We start from the raw sequence: 11,096 nt of genomic DNA, 5'->3' as shown, positions 1-11,096 counted from the left end.
CTACATGTGTACTCACAATTGAAATTATTAGCGCCTAGATAGTAGGAGTAACAATAGATAGATAGACTAGGTTTTACATATGAGCTTGAGCTCTGTTAGCTAAGTAAGTGGAGTAATAGCAAGTACATAGTAGTGAGTGTTGTTGGGTGAAAGCAGGGTAAGGTGGGCCACTTACATAGCTTTTTTGCATTTTAAAAAGCGCCTTGGAAGTGGTCCACCTTACCTTACTTTAAGAGTTATTAGAGTGTTTCTAGAGCTTTGAAGGTATAAGAGATCTTAAAAGCACATTACCAGTGTGGATTTGTAGTCTAAGTACCTTAAATCACCAAAAAAAGCAGTTTCAAGGACACAGCTTTTGTTTCCACCTTACCTTCCTTTCACCTTGTTTTCAAGGTTTTAATATTTTCTTGTCTACAGTCTCTTGCACTTAAAGTTTCCCTTATATAGGTATCTTTGACATGGTATCAAAACAAGCTCTAGTGGTGTCTGAGCTTGGATGGTCACTTTAACATTGACTTGGAATTTACAATTTAGCTTGGGAGAAACAGAAGAGTTATCATACTCTTGGATCCAAAATCATTTTCTTTATGTATAGAAGATTTTTAAGCCATCCATTATAAGTAAGATTTTTTGGGCAATGTTAGCCAATGAAAGTGCATACTAGTGAAGGGCTATCTTCTTCGGTTCAGAAGCTATTTTGGATATTTTACTTTCGAGTGAGCTAAGTCCTTTATATGAGCTCATTTGATTGAAACAAGATTTGAAAGCTTGTTTCAAACTTTGGATACAATCAATACATTGCAAGTGTTTTTTTTTGCCTATTAAAGTGCATAGTAAAGGCTATATCTTTTCCAATTTCAAAGCTATTTTGCATGTTTCACTTGCCGATGTTGATTTCTATATTGAGTTGTCCCAGAAAGATAACTTGTTTATATGAGCTTATTGTATTGATGAGTTCACTCTCAATTTTTAAGAGTTTAGTGGCTGCTTACTCTTGTATAGTAGCAATTGCCTAGTGCATTCATATATTCTTTTCACCATATTTATTATTTGTTGAAACGACTAGTGCTTTTAAAATATTCTTAGAACCAAATTTAAGGCAATTGTGGAATATAAAAAACTAGAATGAAATTGATGTTTGTTAGTGGAAGATTATCAAAGGGGAAAAGAAAAGGCACACTACAAATCAACACATGAATGTAAGAGGAATAGATATATAAGAATGATTAAATAATCATTCTGGAAAATTTGAGCAAGCTAGATAAAAGAGTGAAATTTTGCTAGTTTCAATTTTCTTTTTTCATCAAGAAATGCATTTGGTAGCTCACCCACTTTGATATTTATATTCATCATATATACATGCTAATAGTGTTCTAAGATCAACAAAAATTCAAAGTAGGAATGCTATATTAACTTGTTGGAGTGGAGAGAAATGTACCAACATACACACAGATGTAAAAAGAAAGCAGAGATAGAGAGAAGCACAATACTCAAAGTAGATTGATGAGAATGAGTAAAGTAAAACTGAATTGACATGATAAGGTCACTTACACTCATAAGAGTGTGTACCTATGCTCGGGGAAGAAAACCTCCTCCTCCTAAGGAGGGAAAAAGTGGATCGTCTCATTATTAGTCTATGTCCACATATCACTAACATCTACAAATCTCCCCTATAGTGATGATATAAACTTGTACATGGATCATGTTGCTGATCAATCTCCAAATGGCAAAAGCCCAAAGCTTTGAACTTCTCTCGTGTGAGAGCCTTTGTGAACATATATGCTATATTGTCGTGTGTAGAGACATTGTGTAGAGACATAAGCCAGGCTAATCTCTTCTACAATGAGCCTCTACCTCACATAATGATAATGCACCTCAATGTGCTTCGTATGAGCATGAAACAATAGGCTACTTGTTTAATGACTAATGCACTCTGGCTATCGAGACGAAGATGGAAGTGGGAGATTATTTTCCAACACCAAGGTCTTACCAAAAGGTATTTAAGCTAATACACACTCTTCACAATCATTGTAAAAGATGCCCTGTACTTAGCTTCACAGCTTAAAGTGGCCACTATGCTGAGCGATGATATACATGGATTAGTAAGATGAAAGAAAAAGCCATTAGTGGAAACTCATGAGTCATAACACAATCATTGAAAGCATGTAATTAACATGGGGAGCGAGTGTCCTGTAAGTATAGAAAGGACCTCTACCAATGATTACTTTCAGGTCCAGGCATAAACCCGCTCAACTAGGAGACCCAAATTAAATATATGGCCTCATATTACATAGATAGATGAAGCACTCAATAGCCTCTGCTAATGAAGTTTCACTTGCATCCTAGAGATTGAGTCTAGCACACATGCCTCCACTAGTGTAACAACAAGCTTACAGTCTTCAAGACTAAACCGTGTAAGCAATCTTTGTATATGTACTTTGACTCTAATTTCACAATACTATCATCATGCATTATAAAATGTATGCCTAAGTAATAATGCAATGAGCCTAAATCTATTATCTCAAATGAAAAATGATGCATCAACATCGAGTGCTAAAAAGGACTCAGGAAACTGTGCACATGATGATTGGCACAATGGATTTTGATGAGTGGAGATGTTGTCTTTGTTGAGAACTCAAGTCAGCCCATGCTTTTATGTAAAAAAAGGCAAAATGTATGCTCACAGATATCTTTGATACTCTCCTATCTTTGTAGAATACCAGGCAACCATATACGGAGCCGAATGAACACTCAATAAGGTGCTACAAATCAGCCCATACCAACTAAAATCAGCTTGAATTTTAGCCCACATATCATGAGGCAATTGTGGATGAGGAAAGGGCAGCCACAACATAGGATAGCAAATTAGCTATTCCTTTTCCTAGAAGGACACGTGCAGATTCTCTTTATGCATCTTATTCTTTTGTGGATCTTGCGTTCATTGCCAATATATGAAATAATGAAGAGAAACATGTTTTTCCTTTAAGGACGCATATGAAAATGATCATTGGATGTAGGCATGCTAGATGAGTATGACTCAATCCTCAAAGATGACACTTGGTATTTAATAGATTTTCCTTATGGTAAAAGGACCTTCATACAAAGTGGGTTTATAATACGAAGCATAAAGTTGATGGTAGCATTGATTGCTCTACAAGGCTTATTGCAAAGGGTTATGCTTAGGAAAAGGGCATAGATTTTGATAAGACCTTTACACCCATGTCTCATATAACCATAATTAGGACCGCTACAAGGAAGGCTTGTTACAAAGGGTTATGCTTAGGAGAAGGACATCGATTATATGATAAGACCTTTGCACCTATACCTCGTGTGTATGACTATAATCAAGTGTATTATTAGATTGACAACATATCATGGTTAGAATGTACATTAGTTTAATATCAAGACTACCTTCTTGAATGGTGATTTTCATGAGGAGGTTTATGTATCACTCGTTTTATTGAGAAGAGACAAGAGTCTAAAGTACCCAGGTTAAGAAAAGATTTATACGGCATTAATCACGCTCCCATAGTATGGTATGAGAAGATAAATGCATACTTAATTGTTTTCCCCAACAGCCTAACCCTCTATATAAAGAGGAGTAAATATTATTTTTTGATTATTATTTTACATGTTAATGGCATGGTGCTCACAGGTCCTAATGAGGAGAGGATTTCACTCTTTAACTCTCCACAGTTTACACTATAATTTTTCATACATTTTGCAAGTTTTCATTGTCAGTGATCTACAAATATATCATTTTGGTTGCATTCGTGGGGCATTGATAGTAACTGCTGCACAACAGGTAGTTGGGATATTTACATTCTATGTCAGAGAGTAGTTACTTGTAGACAAAATGGCAAGCAATAATGTATTAGGACACTTTTGATTGAGGATAATTGTGGTCCTATATGATGCATCATATATTGGTTGTAAATGACTTTAGAATGTTGTAATTGGCATTGAAGCATGCCCTATCTTACTAATATAATATCATAGTACATACGCTTTGGATGGTGATACAAGTTCTAATGAAATTGTGGCATCTGCCTTTGCACCTCCATGGTAGAACATGCTAGGTGGGATGGCAGGGATGCACATGCACATACACATGCATTAGTGGCACTTTTAGTGAAAAGGAGTATTATTCCTCATATTCGTTTACTTAAAACTGTTGAAGCATGCTTGGGATATGCTTATTGCATTTTACCAGGTGCATAAAGGTGCGAGTGGCCTACTTATGCACAAGCACTTAGAGTCCGAGCATATAAATGAGAGAGATTTAATAGATGAGTCCCTTACAAGGATTAAAGATTTCAAGGAGTAGCTGGCATGTATTGACAAGGCGTATTCATGAGTTCTTTGGTATATCTACTATTCTCATAGCTCCAGCAGCAGATTCATACCAGGGTTTTTCATCTGCACTTTGGCTCATGATGAGGGTAACCCTAATGCCCTTACTTTTGATGAGTTGGTTGCTTACAAGAAGAGCAATATTGGCAAAACCAAACTAGTGTGCATGGGAGATCAAACATTTTTTACTTTGCCAGCCAAAAAGATAAAGGCAAATCCTTTTCTTAGAACAACTATAAGCCAAAGGCAAAATATTCCAATCTTCTGGAAAGGATGCTGAGAATGGGGGTGATAAGCCTAAGAACAAAGGCAAATGCAACTACTATTAGAAGCACGTGTCAGTTGAGGACAAATTAGCATGTATGGTACTTTTATAGTGGTGCTAGCAGCAAGCACATTACTTCTCAACATGATATTTTTCCTCACTTGAGTTTGCTCCTCAAGGAGGAAGAGTCACATGTGCAAACAACTCCTGATATTTAGTAAAAGGAGTTGATAAGGTTGTTCTCACCACTGCAACAAATGGTGGGACAATCACTCTCTCAGAAGCCTTGTTTATGCCAAGCATAAAAAAGAACTTGTGTCAGTCTCTTCCATTGCTAGGGCAAGCCTACTAGTCTGATTTATTGATGATATGTGTACAGTTCATGACCGGAGTGATGAATATGTCACTGTGGTATATCTGGTACTCTAAGCCATGTGCTTCATAGGGTTGGATAGCTATGAGAGATGGGCACATAATGATTATTTAGTTACTACCACATGTACTACGAGTGAGGTAGAGCTACAATATGCTCACTTTGGTCACTTGAATTTTGGTAGTTTGTTACACCTTAAAAAGATAAGAGATGGTGTAAGAGTTGCCAAAGCTTAAGGCCCCCATCAAACATATATTATGAGGGGTGCATTTTGGGCAAGATGCAATGGGCATCATTCTTGAAAGATGGATCAGTTAGGGCTATCTAGAAATTATAGCTTATACATAGTGATACATGTGTGGTCCCCACCCCCATGAGGGAACCATCGAACGGGGGATATCTCTAGTTTGTAACTTTTATTGACTACTCTAGGCACACCTAGATGTATCCGTTTGAAGGAAAAGTCATAGGTTTTACATGATTTAGGCACTTTGTTTCTATGGCTCAAAATGTGTCTACATATGTAAAGTTGGCACCCTTTATATAGTTGAGTGAAAGAAGCATAAAACATCAATGCATAATTCTTTATACACTTTAGCAATATGGTGTGGGTGAGACAAAGAATAGATCTCTCATGGACATGGCAAATTTCATGGTTAAAGGCCAGGATTTGCCTCATGTTTTTTGGTTAGAGGTAGTTATATGGTAAATAGATACCCCACCAAGGCCTTGCAAACAATTACCACTTATGAAGCTTGGAATGGTAGGAAGCCCTCTGTGCCTCATTTGCATGTTTTTGGTTGTCTTGCTTATGCTCTTGTTCCTTGAGCAACAACACAATAAGTTGGATGAAAAGGTGATAAAATGTGTTTTAATGGGATGATACACCTCATAAAGCAAAGGGTATAGACTCTACCATCTAGCCATAAAGAAGATTTTGATAAGTAGAGATGTTGTCTTTGTTGAGAAATTAATTCAACCCATGATTTTATATTAAAAATAGTACAATGTATGCTCACAAGATATCTTTGATACACTCCTACATTTATATAATGCCGAGCAACCATATGTGGAGCAAATGAATGGACATCTTTGATACACTCCTACATTTATATAATGCCGAGCAACCATATGTGGAGCAAATGAATGCTCAAAAAGATGCTGCAAATTAACCCATAGTGGCTAAAAATCAGCTCAAATTTTAACCTATTGTTGATATGGCAATTATGGATGAGGAAAGGGAAGCCATACTACATGCATCCAAGAGTATGCCAAAATGGCTAGTATAGACATTGTAGGACATCAAATTAGCTACTCTTTTACCTAGGAAGACACATACATGTTCTCATCATATATCTTATTCTTTTGTGGATCATGCTCTCATTGCTAGTATTTGCAATGCTAAAAGGAGCTTGTTTCCTTTGAGAAAGCACATGAAAATGATCATTGAATACAAGCCATGTGGGATGATTATGACTCAATCCTTAAAAATGACACTTGGTATTTAGCAGATTTGCCTTATGGTAAAAACATCGTTGTACAAAGTCGGTTTATAAGCTAAAACGTAAAGCTGATGGTAGCATTGATCACTAGAAGGCAAGGCTTGTTGGGCAAAGGGTTATGCTCAAGAGAAGGGTATACATTATGATGAGATCTTTGTACCCACATCCTGTATGACTACTACGATCATGTATTTTATTACATTGGCAACACATCATGGTTGGAATGTATATCAGTTTGATATCAAGATTGCCTTCTTAAATGGTGGCATGCATGAGGAGGTTTATGTATCTCAACCTCATGGTTTTGTTGAGAAGCGACATGAATCTAAAGTATGCAAGTTAAGAAAAGATTTATATAGTCTTAAACAGACTCATAGAGCATGGTATGAGAAGATAAACGCATACTTGGTTGCAAGTGGGTTTTGCAACAGTCCAAGTGAGAGTACCCTCTAAGTAAAGAGGAGTAAAGATTGTTTTTTGGTCATCATTTTATATGTTGATGACATGCTGCTCATAGGCTCTAATGAGGAGAATATTTTAGCCTTCAAGGTTGAATTACATGTGTCATTTGAGATGATAGATTTGAGCTCATTGCATTATCATTTGGGCATACATTTTATGCATTGTGGTATTGTGATGTTGGAGTTAAAGTACATACAGAGGTTGCTTTGTACACAGTTTGGTCTTGAAGACTATAAGCCTATTGTTGCTACACTAGTAGAGATAGGTACTAAGCTTAGTCTTGAAGACTATAAGCCTATTGATGTTGGAGTTAAAGTACATACAGAGGCTGCTTTGTACACAGTTTGGTCTTGAAGACTATAAGTCTATTGTTGCTACACTAGTAGAGATAGGTGCTAAGCTTAGTCTCTATGATACACGTAAACCATTTGATGTATCACTTTATCAGGAGGCTATTGGTTGGGTACCTAATTTATCTATATAATATGAGGCAAAATCTTCAGTCCGGGGTCTCCTAGTTGATCATGTTTATGCTCAGTCACATGGATGCAAGCATTAGTGGGTAAACTACAAAGTGAGTATTTAGATACTTATAGAGCACTCAGTTTCTTGGCTTATTCTATACTAAGGGGGGTGATGTTCAGCTGTATGATTTTTTTAATGATTCTGATTGGCTAGATATGACATGCGAGTGTCCACTAATGGCTTTTGCTTTCACCTTGGTGATTCATGTATATCATGGATCAGCAAGAAGCAACCCTGACAGTGGTGGCCACTTCAAGATGTGAAGCTGAGTATAGGGTAGCTTTTATATAACGGGCTGTGTAGAGTGTTTGGCTCAGATACCTTTTGGAAGATCTTGTTGTTTGGACCCCACCTCCATCTTCACTGCTGCTAGCTCGAGTGCATTAGCCATTGCAAGGAAACTAGTGTTTAATACTTGTATAAAGCACATTGAGGTGCATTATTATTATGTTGGGGAGAGGCTCATTGTAGGAGAGATTATCCAGGCTTATGACTCTACACACGACAATGTGGCAGATATGTTTATGAAGGCTCTCTCACGAGAGAAGTTAGAAGCTTTTTGTAAAGTTTTGGGCTTATTTACCATTTAGGGATTGATTAGCCACATAATCCCTGTACATGTTCACATCATCACTATAGGGAGGATTTATAGTATTTACCATTTAGGGATTGATTAGCCACATAATCCCTGTACATGTTCACATCATCACTATAGGGAGGATTTGTAGCATTTATATGGTAGTGATATGTGGACATAGGTTAATCATGGGTCGAAGCACTTTTTCCCTCTTTAGGAAGTTTTTTCCCCTGAGTGTATGTACATACTCTTATGAGTGTGTATCATGTCACTTCACTTGGACTTTACTCATTCTCATCAACCTACCTCGAGTGTTATGCTTCTATCTCTCCTTGCTTATTGCATCTATGTGTGTGTTACTACATTGATCTGCACTACTACAACAACAAGAGCATTATAACCAATTCATCAAACGTAAGGGCATTGGGACTACACTTCATCATGAGCCAAAAAGTGGATGCAAAACCTTGGTATGAATTTGGTAAAGCTATAATAATTATAGACAACAATGAACTATCGAGATAGGGCTCACCAATACATGCAAGTTGCTCCCTCTAAGATCTTTGATCTTTGTGAGGAACTCGTCCATTAAATCTCCCTCATTCATATGCTTGGACTCTAATTGCTTGTGCAAGAAGGCCACTCATACCTTTTTATGCACTTGGTAAAGCATACCAAGTGTATCCCAAGCATGCTTGGTAATTTTATATGAGAGAATATGAGGAATAATTCTCCTTTTCACGAAAAGTGCCACCAATGCATGGGCATGTGCATCCCTACCATCACCAGGCTTATTCCACTATGGGAGGTGCAGAAGTAGATGCCATAGTTACATCTGAACTAATGTCATCACCTAAAGCACCTATACTATCCTATGTTATAAAGATAAGGCATCCAAAGTTGTTGACGATGAGCTCAAAGATGCGATGCTAATGACAATCATAACCCTATCTGCACACTATATGCTACTACAATGCATGAAGCCCAAAATTGATCAAAGACAATTTGAACTAACACTCCTTGAAATGTTTACAAAAACCTTACACCATGTGAACGAGCCCCAAACGTGCCCGAAATGCTTCAAAACATGTAAAAACTTTGTTAAGGTAGTTAACAACATACACTCTCCCCTAAGACAGTAGATCAAACTGAGATAATTAAAACAACACCTTGAGGAGGAGAGTATGAAGGGGTGAAAGCAAAGAGAACCTACTTTGATACTAATTGTTGGAGTGGAGACCAAGGTAGCAACATACACACAAATACAGCAACCAAGCAGAGATACAGAAAAGCACTAGAGATAAGTATAACACTCAAAGTAGATTGATGAGAATGAGTGAAGTAAAAGCGAAATGACATGATAAGGTCACTTACACACACTCATAAGAGTGTATACATAGGGTTTGATTTTTTTGCAAGCTTTCTACTGCGAGATTTTGTGAAAATTTTGTAAATTTTGCTAGCTTTTTAGTGTTAGCCCATGCTAATTGTCAAGCTGGGATTTGAGAATGTGTCCAAATATTTTAACAAGCCATCAAAAAAAGGAGGTAGACCATACAAAGGACTACTCTCAGGTCAAGCATTGGATGCATCCGAGCTTTCCTTCATAAAATGCCCGCTAGCCTAAGAATGACACGCCATGACTATAGGACACTTTTTCCAATAGTCATTGAGGGGCTCAACTATCTTCCAAATAATGGTCGAGCACCTTAACGTCGGATTGCATCAGTCCAAAAGCACCAAATGTCTAGTTTTTTGTGAGGATCGCAACCGTGTACTCTGTTTTGTCCAATTCCTTAAGGATTATCCATATTTGGAGAATTTGAGATTTAGCCAACCAATTTTCTAGCACTCTCGTAGACTCGACCAGTACATGGCCAATAACATGCAACCCACACACCAAAAGCCACTTTCGGACCACCGCGGACACACTATCGGCCATACCTCTTGGAAGGATGGTGCAAAGCAAGGTCTAGTGGACTAAAAGGTTTAAGAGAGGTATCCTCAACATGCATACAAATCTGTGTCTTAATCATAGTCCATTAGAAACCCTAAACCCCTCCAAACAGGACATTAAACCAGGAAAACAACCCATTTGGGAAACTGTTGGGAGCCTACTTTGGTTGATCACCATTTGCAGAGCTTAAAATCTTTTAACAACCTATCACAAAACAAGGAGGTAGACTTTACAAATGACCACTATCATGTCAAGTGTTGGCTATATCCGAGATTTCTTTTATAGAATGCCCGCTGACTACATGCCACTTTTTCTACTGTCATCGAGGGGCTCGTCTATCTTCCACATAATAGTTGAGAACCTTAATGATGTCAGATTGCATTGGTCCAAAAACATATAAGGTTTGGTTTTTTATGAGGATTGCAACTGTGTAGTCCATTTTGCCAATATTCTTGAGGATTATCCACAATCCGATTATTTGGGATTTACCGACCACTTTTCCAACACTCTTATAGACTAGACAAACACATGGCCAATAACACGTAACCCACACACAAAATTTTCAAGACTCTCATAGACTAGACTAGTACACAAAAAATAACACACAACCCATGTATCAAAAGTGTTTGGATTATCTAGCAGTTGTATGTTGAGTATGATCACTCTAACTCCTTGTTATAAATCATATCCAAGCTCATTCATATACAATAGGACCCAAATCTACCAAAACATCCTTAAAACAGATAGATTTTCTCAACTTTTGGTCTAATTTGATCTCTCCTTGTTTGAACCCTAGCCCATGCAATGGTCATGGTATATCCATACAAGATCTAGGGCTCCATCCTCATATGATGTCATTTGATATGTTTTTGAAGGGCCACACGACTTTTGGATCAAGGCCAGTGTTAAGCTAAACATACAACCTTGTACACAAGAGAGGGAAAGAAGAAGAGAAACAACCATGCAAGGGAGGGAAAGAAAAAGACTGGAAAACACCTCTATTCGGAGGCGTATATCTCCTAAACCGTGAATCCGATGAACACGCTCTAGTGCTCATTGGAAAGCCGACATCGAGCTCTTTA

Source organism: Cibotium barometz, chromosome 24 (assembly GCF_041138505.1).
Source record: "Cibotium barometz isolate CiBa-2024 chromosome 24, ASM4113850v1, whole genome shotgun sequence".
Lineage (NCBI taxonomy): Eukaryota > Viridiplantae > Streptophyta > Polypodiopsida > Cyatheales > Cibotiaceae > Cibotium > Cibotium barometz.
This window is presented reverse-complemented; position numbering follows the sequence as displayed.